At 29.3% G+C, this 21,014-nt stretch overlaps 1 long non-coding RNA gene across 1 annotated transcript in view; it reads right to left on the bottom strand.

The window, feature by feature from the left end:
• The window catches only part of LOC139426648 (uncharacterized), a 177,194-nt gene extending 159,771 nt beyond the window's left edge, over positions 1–17,423 (bottom strand). Inside the window, exon 1 of the long non-coding RNA XR_011637880.1 lies at positions 16,847–17,423. This is a non-coding gene — a long non-coding RNA (uncharacterized lncRNA). The remainder of the gene's footprint in view (positions 1–16,846) is intronic.
• Between the last annotated feature and the right edge of the window lie 3,591 nt (positions 17,424–21,014).

Here is a 21,014-nt window from a genome sequence, read left to right as displayed (position 1 = left end):
GATGGAACTATCTTGTCAGTTGAAAGGGTTAGAAAAATGCAAACTAATTAAGCGCAAAAATTCCCTTAACTTCAAGATTTATTCATTGTTCTTTAAATTGTTCTGTTAAATGCAATGCATAGATTACAAAAATTTTGAGAAAAAAATTTGTAATTTTTTACGTACAGTACTATTAAGCTCCAGTATTCCATGTTGCTTGAAATGACTTTTAGATTCAAAATTAATTGAGATTTTAATCTACAAATTCTAGGAATGCAGGAATTTACAATAGCTACAATTTAAGTTTTTGTTTTTCAATGTTTGACTAAATCCTGACATTACCTATAAGCCTTTACTATTATATATCTCATGAAAAATATAAATTTAATAATCTCAAGAAATTGAAGCAGATGAATATATTATCAGTTTTCGTTTTCATACATGTTTTCTTTCCCTTTTGCATGTTTGACGTATCTTGAAAATAAGAACTTATTTTCGAGTGCTCGAAGCATGTCGATATTTACAATCGTTATAATTTTTGAAGCATATGAAGTTTTTAATCGTCATGTTTATGTCATATTACGTCGTGTATTTGGCTGTTACAGTTTTAAATGCAATGCATTTAAAACTGTTTTTTAATGTTAAATTTGTGTATTATATTAAATAATAATTTCAGGAGTTCAGCTAACGATGCTCTTACATAGTTACATTTTAACAAATTTCATGCAATTTGATTGAATGGATTTTGCTGGACATTTTTCAAAATTGTTTCGACTTAATTAAATTAAATGGAATTCATTAGGGTATAAGAGACGTTAATGTTTTGTAGATTTAAAAAAAAAGAAATAAGAAGCAAGAATTAATAAAAATGTTTATTCCGACTATTTTCAATTTAATAAAAGGAAGAAAAACTAAACGATGTTAATACGTGTTTCTTCATCCTTTATGTTATTCTTAAAATGTCGTACAAAAATCTATATTACATATAACCCCGACTTTGTAATGTGAGATGAATTGAGGCTTCAAATCACATCATCTATCACTTCAATGACAAGAATTTCAGTTTAAGAATCCAGAAATGGAGCCAAAGTTGGAAATAAAAATGGAATATCGTAAGTATTAAAGCGATAAAAAATGAGATTTTTATTGATAAATGGATGTGTTGCGTTCAATTTAAATCATTTGCCAAAGGGCTTGAGGGTATGCGAATTTGATAAAAAAAAGAACATGTTACATAAAGGAATGGAAAAAGCACTTTAACGCAACATGATTGCTTCAGATAAAAACACACAAAATGTTGTTTTTCTTACTATAAACGTTTAATCACCAATTCTACTTGTATTTCATAGAAATTTAAAAAATTTTAAATAAAAATAATTGGAAGATATAAATTAGCAAATGATAATCAAAAAAATTTTTTTTGAAAAAAATATAGAAAACTAATTAAGAAAAATACAGTTTATCTTTTCGCATTGTGCAGTAGAAAAAATTCCTAAAGATTTAAGGGGAAAATAAAATGGCACAAAAGGTGACAGCACTTTTCAGCAATAATTCAATGTTTACCGTTAGATTATGAAAAAGAAAAAAAAAGGAATTATGTTTAAAAAAAGAGATCATTATCATTTGCTAGAGATTTAGATCATTTAGATCATTTGCTAAATGTTTTTAGGGTATGCAAATTTAACATTAAAAATAAATAAATAAATAAAAAAAACATTGCATAAAGAAATGGATCTATATTTATCTATAATTATCTATATTTTAAATTCAGAGACATTAAGAAATAAAATTCTCAATGGCTTAGGAAAAGCCATTGTTTTAAAATTAGCTATAGACGATTATGTTTATCAAATACTTTAAAGATAACATCGGTGATGTTTGCTAGCTTATAGCTCAAATAGATAATTACTTTACTAAACGTTTTGTATAACTTAATTATTTTTTTTAATCACTATGCCAGGTTATCTGAATGATTAATGTGATCGGAGTAGCACAAGCGTACTACGTCACCCGATGAATATTTTTAATGTTTTCTAAAACCACGCGCTTATTTTGTTTATAGTCATGTTTTTGAAACGTGTTTTCATTAACCTAAATAATTTACAACCAATGGTAATCGAAATAAAAAATAAGTTTTGTACAGAAGAGCAAAATTATACATAATTGGAAATAATTCATAGTTGGTAAGCATCAAAACATCAATATTATTGTTGTCGCCTGTGGTAATTAATTTTGGTAAATTTCTAGTTGAAGTAAAATAATAAGCCATGTTAATAAAAGGTAAAATTACTGGTGAAATGGTACTAATTCATTTACGAAATCTTAAAAACTCAACAATTTATTACTGCTGCCACTGATGCTAATTTAATTTTAGTAATAAATTATAACTGAAAATAAACATAAGCTATGAACTGAGAAGCAAAATTAATTATAGGAAATGTACATATCCATTACGGGGAACCGTAAAAAGTCGTCATATTACTATAGACGCCAGTACTATAGACATACTACTGGCATCATTGTAATTGGTTAAATTTTAATAGATGCCAAATATACTCTTATATAGGAACAAAATATTTTAAGAGTAAATTTGGTGCTGATTACAGCAACACAAATACTGTACATTTTTATGATAGATAATTTACTTCCCCTCGAAGATAAGTACAGAAAAAAGTAGCTTAATTGGAAAAAAATTTATATATCATGAGGCAACAGCATTATTCCAGATCATACTGAATACAGTGAGTTTATACTTTGATGGAATGAGCTACTAAAAAGATTACTACAGATATTTCTGAACTAATTCAGATTTGAAATCCAGACTACCAAATTAAGTAAGATGAAGTATTTTAGGAAATACTACACATAAATTTTTCTCTTTATGAATCCACCTATAAATAAATTTTCAATAATTATTTTTTTAATTTTATTTAATATGATTGTGGAACAGCTTTTAAATGCAAGGTGCACACAAATTTTTACATTATTTTAAATAAAAACAAACAAACAAAGCAATCGCGAATTTGGGTAAATTGCTCCTAAGCAATAAAATATTAAGAAAATCGTATTTTAGATTTTTATTTCTCAATAACTAACTGTCCCCTTCCTTTCAAAATTTGAATTTTATTATTTAAAATCACGTAGAATAAATTGATATAAAGACTTATTTCCTTTGACAGTACAATTAAAAAGTTTTACTTCAATCAATAAATTTCATAAAAAAAAGTTAAATAACGGTTTCTTTTCTTGTTATTATTTTTGAATAATCAAGTTTTATAAATCAAGGTTTTGTTCGATTTTTATCAGTTCCTAAGATATGGCGAAATAAGTAAAAAATAAAATTAACATAAAGGGATACAAACTTTTGACTGAATGAAATATTGGAACTATATTTTACAGATTGTGGTAAAAAATATTATGAGGGTCAAGAATCCAAATCCGATGAAGCAAGGGTATGTATATATTCAGAAAAAGTACGATTTTATGCCTTATTTCTTAATTTGAAATATCTTCTGTACTGAATAATCAGCATGTTTAAGGTTTGACTTTTGAACCATTTACATTGAATTCTAGATTGGAAAAATTCAATCATTAAATCAAAAGTTATTCAGTCCTTAGATCTTGTTAAAAAGTTATTCAGATGTTGGAACATATAAATACGCAAATTAAGGCTAATTTCGCAAAAAAAAAATTTTTAAATTTCGAATTTTCTCATGAAAATAAATTAATGAAAATGTACATTAAATCTTTAAAATGGGCATTAAAACACCTTCCATATCCGAACTTAGCGATTATAAATTATCCCTTATCTGTTCATAATGTGCTTTTGAATAGCGTGCATTTAAAAATTATTAAAACTAATACTCATTATTTAAATAAACATCGCATTATGCTTAAATTTCTCGCATTCTAGTTGAAATATTTCCTCTTTTAAAACTGATTACATTGAGTTTTCGAAATTCGTTATGCTGATGTAGGTATTATTTAAAGTAATTATCGTAATTACGGTTGCGAGAATGAGTTAAGAATTTTATTTATGATATTTAAAATGCCAATTTAATCTTACGCTCTGATATTAAACTAATTACTTTAACAATTTTTTCTTTTTCTGCTGTAAGACGTTAGTTTAATTTCCTTACATTTACATCACTTTTCCGTAATTCAATCATTGCATATTGAATTTTTTTCTTTCCTTTATTTCTTTTTTATTACCTTAATTACCTTTATTACTTTAATTTAATTTCTTTTCATAAAGGAAAATATTGGAAACGGATTTCATTTTTAGCACTTTTATTCATTTATTTTTTTAGCTTATTAAAAACTACTTAAGAAAGCTGAATTCATTTATAAAACTTCTCAGAAGAAATACTTTTTGGAGGAGCATATTAGAAAGAAAAAAATTGCTTGTCTCTTTGGAATATTAAAACAAATGGAAGAATAATGGAGAAATGCATAGAATAAATAATAGTTAACAAATAATCATTTCCCCAAATTAGAAAGAACAATATTTTTCGATTAAAAAAATGAACAAGAATGTTATTAAAAACATAAAATTATTGGGTGCATTTAGAAAAAAATATATATAGGTAATCGATTTGCTTCACACTACCTAATATAGGTACTACCAATGCTTTACGAAATTCGTGACAGTTGATATAAAAATATTTCAGGAGTTTACAATAATAATATGTATTTTTGTTTTACTTTTAATTCAATTAAAAGCAGCTACTTTATGGAGAAAAAAAAAGATAATCAAATATATTGTATCATAATAATATGATTTAATCAAAAATATATTCTATAGTAATAATGGTATGTAATCAAACATGTATCGTAATAATTGTATGCTATCAAAAATTATGTTCCGTAATAATCGTATGTAATTTAATATAATGTATCCTAATTATCGTATTCAATCAAATATATTGTTCAATAATCATCATATGCAGTGAAATGCATTATATTGTACAAATTGTATGTAATAAAATGCATTGTGCCGAAATGAATTTATGTAATCAAAAATTATGTATTGTAATAATTATATGTATTCAAATACATTGCGGTATGATAATCGCATGTAATCAACAATATTATATCGTAATAATTGTATGCAATATAAAATACTCCATCGCAATAAAATTTTATGAAATCAAAAATATTGTATCGGAATAATTATGTACATTCAAATACATTGTAGCGTAATAATCGTATGTAATCAAATATATTGTACAATAATCATCTTATGTAATCCAATGTATTACATGATAAAAATCGTTTGCAATCAAATATATTGCATCAAAATGATTGTATTTTTAATATTTTATAACCTTTTTTTAATATTTAATAACCGTTGAACTGCAGAACCATTTTTTGTGCTTACGACTACTAATGCTCAACTCCATAGAGCTGTAATTTTGAACCCGATCCAGAGGACAAATAAATTTCTGGATGAAGTATTGGGCGAAATGTGCCTTCGTGGAGAACTTTATGATATAACTAATCCACACTTGCGTTACATAGAGGAAAACCACGAGAACCTCCCATGGTTAGCCGGACGACAAGGGGACTCTAACCCATGATCCATCTACCACTGAGGATATTTGCAAGCCGAATGCGGATTGTATATATTCAAACATATTGAATAGTGATAATCACATGTATTAAAAAATATTGTATTCTAATAATCGTATGAAGTCAAATATATTGTTTCGTAATAGTAGTAAGTAATCAAATATATGGTATGCTATATAATGTCATGAGTTTGACTTCTTTTAACTTATACTTGAGAGCGTAGTGCGAAACGTTAAAAAATCTATTGAGAAAAAGCTGTATCACCTACTGTACGTAAAAGCTGCATCTTGAGAAAGAACCTTAAGCAAATATTTACCAAATCCATTTCAATCTATCACCTCCTACTTATTATAAGACTGTCTAATACATTTATTTAAGGGGCATTAGTGATTGATATTTTTCTGTCAAATCTTAAAAGGCTTTATTGGAATTAAAAGGGAAAAACTTACTCTAAAATCAGAAAAAATATCATAAATAACAGATTAAAGACAAGTGAAACTGTGTTAATCATAATACTCTTATCATAGTTTGATGGATGGGGCTAAGATTTGACATGGCTTGACAAAACACATACTTATCAATAATATATAAAATTAATTTTGTAGTTAGCTTGAATGTAAGCATTTCTCCGGATAATTGTTGAAGTTCTGTAAAAATCTGTAATATTCTTGCTCCCCACAAAGAATGATCTGCCATTAATACTGCCTTCGTATATATATTATTAATTTTAAACCTAATATTTTCTTTATCTAGAAATTTATGATATTGGTGAACCAGAGAAACACTTACAGAACTCCAGTATGTTTAACTTTAATTGACTCGATAGTATATTTTGCAAAATATAAGTTAGAACAATCAAAGCTAAATAATTTTTTTAAATCGATTAACTCCATAAAATATTGCATAAAAAATCCTAGTTGATAAATAGTGTGGAAAAAAAACGGACCACCCTAAATAACTTTTGATCAAATGATCCGATCACCACTTTCGAAGACTAAATCCTAAAAGTTCAAGGAGGTGATCTCAAATATGCTTAATAATAAGTACAGACGATGTTCTAAGTTAAGAAATCGACATTAAAATCGTAAATTATCTGAATAAAAATGCCATATTTTCCGATTGATTTGGATTTCTGACAACCGAAATACAGGAGTTACACACATTCTAGGACATATATATGGTCCCAATAGTTTGGTCTTGAGAGTAGTCCGAAGTTTGGGACCCCTTTCCGTATTTTGCCATATCTTGAGCACTGTCAGAATATTTTTGCACAACTATAACATTCATTTGCTAAAGATAATTCCATATAACCATATTGTTAGTATTTAATCATTATTTTTAAGTAATTATTTATTATTTTTTAGTAATTATTCACTATATATAATAATTTATTATTATTTTTTTACTTATTAATAGTCGAAAAAATTTCAAATAGTAGGGTATAGAATTTTTTGTCATAATTTGAAGGAATGTAACTTCACATAGCATAAAACACATCTTGCAAAAAATTGGTCGAATGTTTTCAGGGAAACCAAAATTTGAAAAAAAAGTTTGAAATTTGATATTTCAGGCACTATTTGACCTATTTCATTAGAGGGTCCAAACTTCTATTGGGACCATATTTCCCAGATTGCGGCTACCCTTAATAATTTTATGGGATCAGAAATCCAAATCAGTCGAATAAAAGGTATGTTTTTTCAGAGAAAATACGTTTTTCGGCTCGAAATACGTAACTTGGAAAAACGCTCCTAAAGTAACGAGAATATTTGATGACCGCCTATAGAAACATTCAGATTGAGTCCCAGAACGTGAAGATCTGATCATTTGATAAAAAGTTATTCAGTGTGGTCCCTTTTTTTTCGCACTGCATGTGTACCTGCCTTGTTTAAAAAAGTTAATTACTATTGGTATTAAATGATAGAGTTTTTTTTATATATACGCATGATTTCAGGGGTGGTGGATAATTGTGGTTATATTGTAGTATAAAAAATATTATTTCTCTTATTACTATTGTCTTAAAGAAAATGCTTTAATCTGCTTGAGAGAAAATACTAAATAAAGCAAATATAAATAGATGCGTTTTCCAATTGTTTGAAAAAATCTCAACTCATTTCATACTGAAAAATCTTTCGCCAGCTCTTCAAGAAGCGTCAGTTTGGGCAATTCATAATGTTTCAGCAACGTTTGTATTTTCTACTTCAACAGCTTCCAAGAAAGGCAGAAAATTACTTTTATGCACGAAGTAACTACGCAAAGATGTTTTGTTTTGGTGAAGATTTCAATATGCTTTGTTTTTACTTCACACAATATGAGAGAGAGAATGCTGTAGGTACAAATAATATTAAAAAAAGTTTTATCTTAAATTTCAGAAAATTCTAGATGAATCAGATTTTATTTATTTTGAATTCCTTATTCGAATATTTATTTCATTCCATCATTTAATGCATTTTGTTTATTTAAAAAAATAAGCATTTTTTTGTAATTTTATGCAGTAATATTCTTTATAATTTTGTAACGATACAATGAGTGTAGTATTTATAATAGTTATAATAGTTTAGATATAGCTTATATAAATATTTATAATTATAATAGTTTATAATTTTACCGAGCTTACAAAGTGAGCATCCCTCCTTCATTCTCATGAATATAAACGTTTTTTTATATTTGGAAAGTTTTCATATTTTACAAGTTTAATTGTAATATTTTGTAGTAATATTCTTTTAATTACTTTGTATTTCATACACAGACATTGAATTACTTCTTTTATTCCAATAAAATCACACTTTGATCAGATAAATAGTTTTCTTTCTTTTTTCCGTTTTTGCTGCTTTAGATTTTTAAACAACAAAACATCGACATTCTAAACAAATGTTTTTATAAATTTGCTATTTAACTACTTTCAAACATTTATTAAAGATCATGAATAAAATATCATTTTTATTTTAATGATATGACATTCCTTTCACACATCTTTTTCAATCAAGAGGAATATATTTCTGAAAATTAATTTAAAGTCTGACAAAGACAAAATTTAACTATCCTTAAAATAAAGACTTCGACTTTTAATTAAACTTCCGTGATTTCTTTCACAAGTTCTTCTTTACCTATTTCGCAACATATTTTTTCATTAATAATAAAATTTATGACACTTGAAACTAAGTAATATAAAATTATATATTTCGTATGTATGATTCAAAGATTACAACGTTGTAGCATTGTGCAGTTTACAGACTTGTTAGATTTTGAAATAATTAAGCAATTTGCACTATTTTTAATCAAGTGAAAAACAAATTTATACTTTCATGGAAAACAATTTTTGTCAAAGATCTAAACGAAAATAACATAGATGGTTATGACGATTTTACTTTTTTTTTCGCAACAAAGTTTTTCTTTCAGACAAATAGTTTCACAGACACAATTCCTGTTTTTTTCACATCTTAGTTTTTATGCAATAGGTAATTAGTTTGTTTAAAAAGTGTTTTTCAAATCAAATTTATTTAGCCTTTTTTATTGAAATTATTTTACTTATAAAATGAATACGTTTAATTTTTATGATTTACAATAAATTGTAGAAAATATCTTTTGATATTCTTGTATATTCAAACTTATTGCCAAGATCTTTGAGTTCCTTGTGCAATTTTGTACTGAAAGACATCTGACACGCTCTACTTCCCCTGTTGAATGACATGGGAAATCCGGTTTTTATATGCGGGAAACCCAGGGTTAATATTAAAAAAGGAAATATCCTACTCTATTTAAGCAGCATTTCTATGAGTCCGACAGGGTTTAATACTTGACAATTTTGATTTTCTTTTGAAATTTTCAGGACATCTTTCGTATGTAAAATTATTAGATACACGTCTCTTTATTTTCGCGAAAAAATTTTTTCTCGGAGATTTAATTTGTTAAAATTTCATGAAATCAAAAAAAGGTGATATTTTTAGACTTTGCTTATCCAAATCTACTAGTACCAACAGTGAATCACAATTGTACACATTTCTGTGAATAAATATTAATGAGCAGTACCTAAAAAATAAACAAATAGGGGGGGCGGTATATTAGACATGACCTTAAAATGGAAAGTAGCAAGGAACTGAAATTTTACCCGACTTCTAGGTCATTAACTGCTTTCGCCAGATTTAGAAAAATGTGCAATTTTCTGGATGTAGGTTAGTAGGTACTTTATTTATGTCGCACCAGAGCTGCACAATGGGCTATTGGGAAACATCCCTGAGGATGATCCAATCTTGATCAGCTGCAGAGGGGATGGCTCCCTTACTCTAGTAGCCCGGCAACCTGAGAGCGAAGTTGCGCTCTTTACGGTAGAACAATTGAACTAGGACCGATACCGCACGTCCTCGGTCCCTACTCAGGCTGATCAAAGTGGGCACCCACCCATTTACTGATAGCAGCCAGTGATGCTTGACTTCAGTGTTCTTACTATGCTCCGTGTTTTTACTATCAGTCCACTGCGGGACTGAAAATTTCTGGAATAAAAGCCGTAAGTATATTAAGAAACAGATTTTTTGTGACTTATTCGAGTTTTTATAATATGGCTATAAAGTATGACACCCGTATCTGAGTAATTGAATGTAAAAATAGTAACGAGAGCGCAATAAACAGTTCGTGGAGCATTTAATTCATTGTTATATAGGCAAAAAATTATTTATTTACTCTAAATGAGGTTCAAAGCCAAATAAAATTAAGAAACTTGGAGTTATAGGAGTTAAAATGATTTAACGGCAAAAAATACTGTTTTGGAATTGCACTTATTTACACATCTGCATTTCTATAGACAACCAAATTGTACAAGGATCTAACTGCTTATATAGTAATGATAAAAATGTACACGGTTATAAGTCAAAATTATGTTTTTTTTTTTTAAAGTAAAGTTTTAAATTACTTCCAAACTGTTCATCTAAACGGCTTAACTTTAAATTCGATTCAGTATAAAACAAGTATAACATCGGAAGGTTAATACGTTTCAAATAAGGTATAAAATATTTTTGCAACTATTAATAATAAGTTTGTTTTGCTTTAATCTGTCTTGATCTTGCCTCATTTGATTAATCTTGAAAAATCCTTTGGATCTGAAACTAATTGCACAGCACTTTACTATTTATCCATAAAATGTATGATTTCTGGTATATTAATCGTATCAAAACGGTATATTTTGATTCGATTCAGCGAAAAAAATAATGCACTGGAGCAAGATGTGAATAGGAAGTATAAGTCCCCCCCCTGTTGTCAATCCCGTCAGCAAGTACTAGAATGCAACTGCAGCTCACTTCTGGTGAAGATGTTAACTTCAGATATTCATAAGATATAAAAATTTATTTTTAAAAACAATTCGCAGCACGTTCTCATTATTATTATCTTCTTTAATTACTCAGGTACGGTTCTCAAATTTTTGGTAATATTATAAAAATGTTTAATCAGTCATCATAGGTCTGTTGATTGATTTTGTTTTTGCTTTACTTACGGCTTCTTGTACAAAAACTTTCATACTAAACTTGTTGAAAGCAGTTACTGACCTTGAAAGTTGGGGAAAATTTCAACCTCTTTCTACTTTAGGGTCATGTCAACACACTTGTTTATTTTTTAGATACTATTCTTTGGTATATATTCACTGAAATAGTACTAGCTGGTACTTGCTGATTCTGACCGTCAAAGTCTAAGAATTTTTGAATGACCGTTGATTCAAATGTCCACTAAAAGTATTAATGTTAGGATGGATAGTGGAAATGTAGAACATAAAATATCAGTCAGTGCAGGGATTCATTCACAAAAAGTATTTCCACTTGCAAATCGGCGTGTTTTTCTCGAAACTTAAGAGAATTTCCAGTGAAAAAAAGTTTAAAAAAGCACCCTAACTTCTAGGAAAATTTTCATTTTGCGAAAAAAAAAAAACTAGTGTCTAATAGTTTTGAATAAAGATAATATCCTGAAAATTTTCTAAAAATCGAAATCGCCAAGCTTCTAAACCTGCCACCTGCATAATTTTGTCAATTATTATTAAAAAAAAAAGAAAAAAAAACTGGCTCTGAAAAATAAATCTTTCATCACACGATGTAATTAAAATTTATTGTATATTGAAATACTTTCTAAATAAAGGCATATGTGTGAGGTATACAGACAAAGAAAATAGAAGTGATAGAAGGTTTAAGGCATCTAATAAGTGCAAAAACATGATTTTGGGTAAATTTTTTGAAATTAAGTTTATTATAAATTTGGAATGTTTGCAAGCTTATCTTTCTAAGAAATACTTCACTTTTGCTTTTTGAATTATTTTGCTTATAATTCAATTATTTTCAGTTACAGCAGTTTTTGCGCATGGCGATAGCAGTGGATAGAATAATGACTTTTAGACTTCAATTTCATTCATCTCAAAATCGGATTTTTTTCATATTTTACTCAACCTTAAACACGATATCTCATGTTGATTTTAAAATAACTGTCTACAATTTATCATGAATGTTTATGATTATAGCACATATGCTCTGAAATAAAGATTTAGAGAGAAAAAGTAGAATTTCATTTTTTATGGATGATTTTTCACAAGTGTAGAATTTTTTTTAGAATTTGCTGCGTCAGCTAGTATATGCCCTTGCTTTTTAGATAGTAGTTCAAAGCATAGTTGACAGCCTTCTGAATGAAATTTTTAAAAGATGTTTTTATGGTAGGTGGTAGAATTTTTTAGCATACATGAAAAAAGTGCTTTTTTTTAACCTAAAAATAGCTTTTAAAATAATATTTTTTTAGTTTTAAAAGTGTTTGCACTTCATAAAACAAGTAAACTAGTTTTTTTTAAAAAAATTCTATATTACTCTTTAAAAACTAGCTGTTGAAATTATTCAGATTCCTTAAGCTTTGATCACGTCGTTTCAGACTCGATTCCTAATGAAATGTCCATTCAAGTTAACTACAATCACTCTTTGTGGCTAAGCAAAAGATTTCGACCAATTTAACAATTTAATACTGATTCTCATCCAATCAAAAAATTTTCCAATGCCCACCTGGGCTGACATTTCGTCAATTTAAGAGTATTGGGGCAGATTAATTGGGGCACCATATTAGGTGGGTCAACGCTGCTCCCTCAGTAAGAACAGACACTGCAGAGACAAGAAAGAAAATCCATGCCTTTTCCGGAATTTGAACCCAGAACCTTTCTGAAGAAAGGGCAGTTCCCTGACCCCTATACAGTCCGGTTGGTGTAAATCAAACGCTGTCCAGCTGATTAAAGCAGCAACGTCCTGACAAATATAATGTACGCGCTTCTTACTTCTGAAAATGGTTACGCATAAAACTTGAATTTATTTATAATTTTAGCATAAATTTCCATAGTTCTGACTACATTTCAAAAACTAAACTACTAAACTCAGTGGCGCCACAGCCCACAGAGGACTAAGGCCTACTGTGCCCATCTCAGTTTTCTTGACCTTGGGCTCTGGGGTGCAGGAGCAGATGTTCCGGTCAGATGGTCAGCCGAAGGCGGTTTAGATCCCAAGCATGCTTGGTTCTCATTTATCGACCCACTGAAGGGATGAAAGGCTGAGTCAACCTTGCCCGGCCCGAGGATTGAACCCAGGACCTGTGGCGCAGGAGCGCGAAGTGCTACCACTCAGCCACCGGGCTTAAAATGTAAGATTAAATACTTATAACCCTCGAATATAGTTATTTATTATGATTGAAGGCAATACATTTAACGATGACTTTTTTTAGTGTTGAGAAATTCTGTAAATTGTATTAAAATAAGCATTTTTGGGTTGCTTAACTTTGTGTAAAATTTTATCATGTTGTGCTTAACATACAATTATCAGAGATTGTGAACATTGAGCATTTCTTTGATAAAAATCTTCAAAGAAAGAAAAAGAGATATTAGCACATTTTGACATTGGTAATTATTTTTAAAAAAAACTTTAAAACTTTTAAAAAAAGTAAAATTAAATTTCTACATCAAATTCTGTTTGCCACTTAACGTTTTGTTTTACTAAACCTTATATTTTTCTGTTTTTTGGGAAATATGAAAATTTGATTAATTTTATTAATTTATTAAATTTTTAATTTATTGTATTGTTTTTGATTAGGTAATCCTCCGAAATGTTTGCTATACCGAAAATGAATACTCTGTATTAATATTAGTCTTCTAATTAAACTCTAAATTTTTTAATCATAAATATTGACTCCTTGACAGCTATAAAATAAGATATGAGTAGAATTAGGGTATTGTAATGAAATATCTGTCAAAAAAGAAGGTTGTTGGGAGGAGGTTTAAAAAATCAAACTAGTTTTTCTAAATTCTCGAAAGAATTAAAAGAATAATAAAAATAATACTATGCTTATTCGCTTTCATAATTCATGAAACTCAAAAATAAATTGCGTTTAATGAAATGCATTGAAGGTCGAATAGATTTTTTTAAAATAAACATTAGATTTGAAACTGTATAATACTGTTTTTCGAAAGAAAAAAAAATTTAAAAGTCATTCTACTATGATCTTGGGAACTAATGATTTTAGAGAACCGGTTTTAAAAAAACCAAAAGACTTGTCTTCTTAATCAGCTATTTCACTAGCTGGTAAAAAAAAAGAATAATAAGTAAAGATAAGCGGTTAGAAATTTCAAGCCATAAATTGAGTATGTTAAAAAAAATGTTATTTTTATTAACAGCTTCTTTTTTACGAATTTTGCTAAAGCAGCTTCAATAACAACTGAAAAGGTATATCAAAGCATAACTCTTTTTTTGGAAATTTTTTTTAAAAAAAGTGTTTTAAAGAGGATTATCTAAAATATAATGTTTTTGTAAAATATGGAAAATAAAAATATTCTGAAAATGCATACCAAATCTTCTTTTGTAGTTATAAGCTATATTCTGAAATTTTTTTTCTAAAGCACTCAGACATTTTCAGTTCCAAAAAAAATGCAAAAAAATCTATCAGATATTTTGGTTTAAATTGAATAAAAAAATTTTTTGAGTAAAATATATTTTTTTGGATACGGAAAACTTTCTCGTGTGCATGAATTTTAATACACGTACTTAGTCTTAGAAATACTGCCTTAATTCCCAAAAAAAGAAAAAAAAATAGAAATTATTTTTCGAGCAAAATGCCCGTGTAATTATTTAATAGTTATGTGCCATATGCGTTATGTTAATAATAATAATAATTAATAATAATAATAGGGATAATTTAATTCATTTTTAATTGCAGCATTTTGAGAAATTGTTTTAATGGATCTCATTAAGCACATTTGATTTGCTATGTCTTCATAATTGTTAATATATTATTTTAAGCAACACCATGACTCAAAACAATAACATATTATATTATGCAGAATTTTAAACTATCACTCATTATGCAAACTACATTGTTAATAACTTAAGCAATATATTATGACGAATAAATAATATATGCGCAATGAAGCTAAATATAGCAGTGTGTATAATAAACCTTATGTAATAATGACCAATTATTCATTATTTATTGTAGATATAATTAATTAAGCATAATATAGTAATTTTAATTCCATGGTACTTAAGAAGTAAAAAAAAAGATACTAAGTTATGTTTTTATTCTATTTAAAATCGGAATTGGATTCCCAAACACTTCCTTATTAGCCCACATCTGCGTTACATGGAGCAGAATACCACGAAATTCTCGCAAAGTTAGCCCGATGAAGAGAGGATTCTAACCAATGATTAGTTTTTAACTGAGGATAATTAACACTAGATTTGCAGTCGGAACTAGCAAAGGACAGAACTTGAAATTAGCAATTAATATTTAGAAGTTTACCTGGATAGTCTAATTTTGAACGTTGCCTCATTTTTTAATGAATGTTTTTAAAGCTTTGCATAATTCCGATGTAAATTTAATTCAGTTTATATTTAGCTTTATTGTTCTTAGAGCCTACTTTAAATTGAAATAAAGGTAAAAGTTTTACGATCAAGTTGAAATTGCGTAAAAAAGATGTGTCTATTTCCAATTTTTCATTTAATTATCTACATTTTAAACACTGAAATCTATATTCAAGTTTCAAGTGATGTACTTGAGATATTAATGCAGTGTGCAAAATAAGAATAATAACACTTTCATAACTATTGATTTCGGTTAATAATGTTCGAAAAAATTCCGATTTTTGAGACAATTTTTTTCTTCATTTTTAACTGCGTTAACTTAAATTTTAAAAAAAATACAAAATTTGAATAAAATTAGGCGAACAGTTTCTAAGTACCATAAATACGAAAAGTCAAAATTTTAAATTTTCATTTCTCAAAAGCTTTTAAACCGACTTTAAGTTGTTCATTTTATCTTTGACAATATTTAGTTTAAATTAAAATGAAAATTTATATGCCTTACAAATAAAATAGTCTTAAGACAGTTATTAAATGAAATTTATTTTTAAAAAAATGATAAATAACTTTTAGAAACTATACTTTTTGTTTTTGTAAAAGAGTTATACAATTTTACTAAAAAAGTCTAAACAAATCAAAACTTTTCGAAAAAGAGGTATTTATATTCAGATATATTACTCTCTGGTACCGAAATCAATAATTTAAAACATATGGCTTATTTAAGGTTATCCCCACGAATGATTAATATTACATTCAGTACGCGACAATCCGATATTAGTATCAAAAATTAAGTTGTTCCGTTTTTTAAAAAATTTTTATCACCTAAATTTGAAAATGACGCAAGAAAATGCTTCTGACATTAAAAAAGTTCAAAACGTGCATTATTCAAGACTATGGCTAACTATTAGTCGGTAATATAGCAGAATTCTCATAACGTTACCTTTACAATATTTAGTTTATTCTTAATTTAACAAATTAATTTCATTAAGTAATTTGTAAAATCGTGAATTTTTATTTTTATGAATTAATTTCATCAATTATTTATAAGCAACTTTAATTGGTAACTCATCGTATGAAGCGACTTAATAGCGGCAATAATTTATTAATTTATGATAAATCATTTTAAAGCAACACCTTATGAATTTTCCTTTATATGTTCTTATTGATGCTTCATATTGAATTTCACAAATTATTATTCACCAAAAAGGTAAAAAGAACTATTTAAAACGTGAATTGATAAGTCATAATGGTATAACTAAAATTAGGTTCTTGTGTGATAGGTAACTTGCATAACGATAAGTGAATTATTACTTAATATTTGGAGTGAGAATTAATATTTCCAATAAAACTTAGATTATCACTTAGTCATATGAAATTAAAATATCTGAGAATACATAATACTAAAATTTATAAGTTACCAAGAGCATGTTAAAACATTTTGTACTCACGGGATATTTTAATTCTCCGATCTATGTCAACAAATATTTTCTTTTTCTAACAGTTCATAGATAATTTCACTTCTTTTTCCAGTTATTGATTCACTTAAGAGCCTCATGGACGAAGATGATTGATGAATACTTTTGAAATTCATTGCTGCAAAACGCATAGAGCTCTCTTTTCAAATACTTTAGTTTGAGTGGATGGATTTATCAGATTAAAATCCGCTACAGCACACATTAAGTTCACAATTTGGATACCACAATTGGACAGCAATATAACAAGTTGATTGTTTCTAGTCAATATGATACATTAAGTTCTGAATTTGGCTACCTCATATTGAGAATAAATAGTCCAATATAAAAAATCGGTTGCTTCAAGTTGTTGCAATAAACAAAAAGTTCTAAATTGGGCAACCACAGCTAGAGAGCAATATAAAACACTGCAATGTAAAAAGTTGGTTGTGATGCCACAATTGGCATTACATATTTATTTCCTATCTTTTAAAATATCTTTCAATACTTAAGCTTATTTTTTATAAAATAGAATTACCTTTAAAATAAATCAAAGACTTCATCTTTTGAAACGAACATAAAATATTTATCCTTCTCTTATAGATCAATGCAACTGATACTTTCCTCCGGGATGTTTCCCAGACCGTCGCCAATAGCCCATTGCGCAGCTCTAGTGCGACGTAAATTAACAACAACAACTGATACTTTTTATTTCATTACTAATCCAAAATAAAAATCTATTTATAACTTTTTATTCTAAATTTCTAACCGCAGAAATGTTTCAGTTGCATGGTTGTAATAATTCTCATAAACTTGTTGGCGACTCGTGATCGCCAAGGTATTATTTTAAACCCAATATTGATATGCTGGTTGGCTTTGTTTTGGCTATGCTATATTTTGATAATTCGCCAATTTTGGATCTCCTACCCATGCTTCTGTGTCCGTTGGGAACAAATTACATGCACTTTTTAATTTGGCTTTTGATTAGGCAGGTCGTGGGGACTTGTCTCCCACGGCCTGACCTATTTTAATATTACTATGCAAAACTTATTCAACTGAAATTCTTATGAATGATATATATATATTTGGTACCTCGAGCTCTACAAATATATGAAATAAAAGCTTTTTATTAATTCTGATCCGGTTCAAGTGTTAATTTTCATCTTCTTCTGTTTTCATTACTATCTTCAACTGGCCCACTATACAAATTACAACCTCCTACAGCACCTGCCTATTCCATCTCAATATAAATTGGCACCCTGAATATTCCTTCTTCATATTGGTTATTTCTAGTATATATATATTAAGTGCCCTATTTCACTACGCCAGTATGAAAATAAGCATTAAAATATAAAAATCGGCAGTTTAAAATTGTTTTTAATGCACATTATGTTCACATTTTTTCTACCACAATTAGAGAGTAAACGATGTTCTTAAAAGATGGTTGGTTCTGGTTTTAATGATACACATTTGGTTTATAGTTTGAATACAACATTTAGAGAGCAATATAAAACATTGTAATACGAAACGTAGCAATACAGATTATTGTAATATAAAAAGCTGAATGTTTCTAGTTGTTATGAAACATTAAATTCGGAGAGGTTCTCTCCAAGCCGAAGAAAATAAATAAATAAATTAAAATTGTTACACATATATACGCAGGCCTGCGTACTTAATACAAAATGGTCTCCCAAGCCGTGTGATCTCCCTGTTCCTCCAAATACTCTGTAACGTGAAGATGAAGTTGAGTTCGAATCACACCGTAACCTATTTCTCTAATGTGTTCCAACTGTTCTTTAACTTGGCAAGGACATTTAATCAGACGTACTTTCGAATGAATACACAATCTGCATATGTGTGTGTAACAATAAATAAATAAATTAATACGGAACAATTTATAATTTCTTGTCATATTGAAAAATATGTCGAGCAAACTGGACAGATATACATCCAGGGTTATGATAGGATACGAATCCACTACCTTTACACTTCAGTGCGTTTGGAGGAAGGACAACAGCACTCGACCATAGAGGTAGCTTTTCAGTTAATAAGAGCAATATCTCTTAGATTCAAAGGAAACGGGAATCCAAGTAGAGAGACTGCAGAATTGTACATTTACTAGTAGATCATTAGTAGAATGCTATTTCCACCAAATAAGTAAGGAAGAGGTTTGTGAGTTTGTGCATCCCCGGAACATCTATATCCGAAGTGCTGCACATGAATAAGTAAATCATGATTTACATTTCAGACATGCTGTCGATGTTTTACTTTGCAATCCTGGATCGAGAGTTCGGAGATTATGATTATGTCTCTGCAGCAGTTATGTATCGTATTAATTTTTCTGTAGTTGTAGTAGTACTTTATTTACTTAGCATTAAAGCTGCACACTGGGCTATTAGCAATGGATTATCCAAGATAATCAGATGGATTATCCCGGATGGATGGATAATCAGGGAATTATTATCCAGGGATATGTCATCACAATTTTGATTCCTCTGGGGAGAAAATGGCTCCACTGCTTTGGTAGATCGATAATCTGTGAGTGAAGTCGAGCACTTTAAAGTAGAACAGTTTGACAAAGACTAATACCGTGCACCTTTGATCCATTTGCAATCTAATAAAAGTGGTCAGATAGCCGCTGCCATTTATGGTTTACTTCGCTGCAAGGAGCATTGCTACTAGGAACCATGATCTACTACGAACCGTATCTTACGATCTGTCTACTAAACTCAGTGGCACGACAGCCCATAGAGGGCCAAGACTCTCTGTGCCCATCTCATTTTTTCTTGGCCTTGGGTTCTGGGATGCCGGAACAGATGTTCCGTTCAGGTGGTCAGCCGAACGTGGAACCCCCAGTGTTTAGTTAGCATGCTTGGTACTCATTTATCGAACCACTGAAGGGATAAAAATCTGAGTCAACCTTGCCCGAGGATCAAACCCAGAACCTGTTCCACGGGAGAGCGAAGAGCTACTACTCAGCCACCGGGCGTCACGATCTGTCTACTGAGGGACATAAATTTTGCGAAGAGTATCTACTTTGATTTGTTCCCACGTAGGTCTCTAGGCTACCAAAGCAAGGGATCCAAACCTTTTCCAGAGGATCAAAATTGCTATAGCATGCCTTCAGATCCTCCTCTGGGATATTTTCCAGTCCGTTTCCAAAAGACCATTGCGCAGTTCAGTTCCAGTGCTGCGTTAACCGTTCAGCTGTAGTGCATAATGGTTTTTTAAGCAATTCTTACTTTTATGTCCCGCAGTGGACAGATCATTAAGATACGGTTTCCAGCAGATCACCGAAGTCAAGCATCACTGACTGTAGTCAGTGTGCGGGTGGGTGACCACTTGGATCAGATTGCGTAGGGACCGAGGGTGTGCGATATTGGTCCTCGTTAAATTGTTCTACCGTAAAGTGCTCGATTTCGCGTGCAGGTCGTTGGACTACCGTAGCGGGGGTGCCATCCCCTCTGCAGAGGATCAAAATTGGGATGGCATGTCTTCGGATCATCCTCAGGGATGTTTCCCAGACCGTCACCAATAGCCCATTGTAACGTAAGTGAACAACAACAACAACAACTTACTTTTATTTTTAACAAGAATATTTATCCAAATACAGCAAAGTGAGTAGCGAGTTCGCACCCCACCGAAAACCTGGATGAAATTTTGTTTTTTTTCTTCTCTAATTTGAGATATTTCCTCTTATCAATCTTAGCAAGGTCTCTTCTACAGCCTCTTCTTTGTATTCAGTACAAAAATTTTGCATTTCTTTGCAAATAAATAAAAATTTTAAATTTATGAGATTACTGGATCTGAATGTTCTTACAATTCGACCGACTACTTTGAAGCGTAGAGGTAACGGGTTTGTATCCATCTGGATGTAACTATGTGGTTATTCTCTAGTTTGTGTTATCTCTTGTTAGTGAAATGGAGAGCAAAATAATCCTGTGTTTACTTTATCTTTCTAATATCCCTAAATATATGAAATAAGAGGAACATTGAGAAATAAATTTAATATTAAGCATTTGTAAAACGCTTGTTAAAATGAAAATTTTGTTTCAGGCTGCAACACTTGCAAACATCATTTTGCTGGAAAAGAGCTCAATTTGTAAAAAAATATATGTGCCTAAAAAAGTCTTTCTTCATAAAAATATCTTCAACAAAATAAATT

The sequence above is a fragment of the Parasteatoda tepidariorum genome, chromosome 10 (assembly GCF_043381705.1).
Source record: "Parasteatoda tepidariorum isolate YZ-2023 chromosome 10, CAS_Ptep_4.0, whole genome shotgun sequence".
Classification (NCBI taxonomy): Eukaryota; Metazoa; Arthropoda; class Arachnida; order Araneae; family Theridiidae; genus Parasteatoda; species Parasteatoda tepidariorum.
Note: the sequence above shows the minus strand (reverse complement) of the source record. Positions and strands in the feature narration are given on the sequence as shown.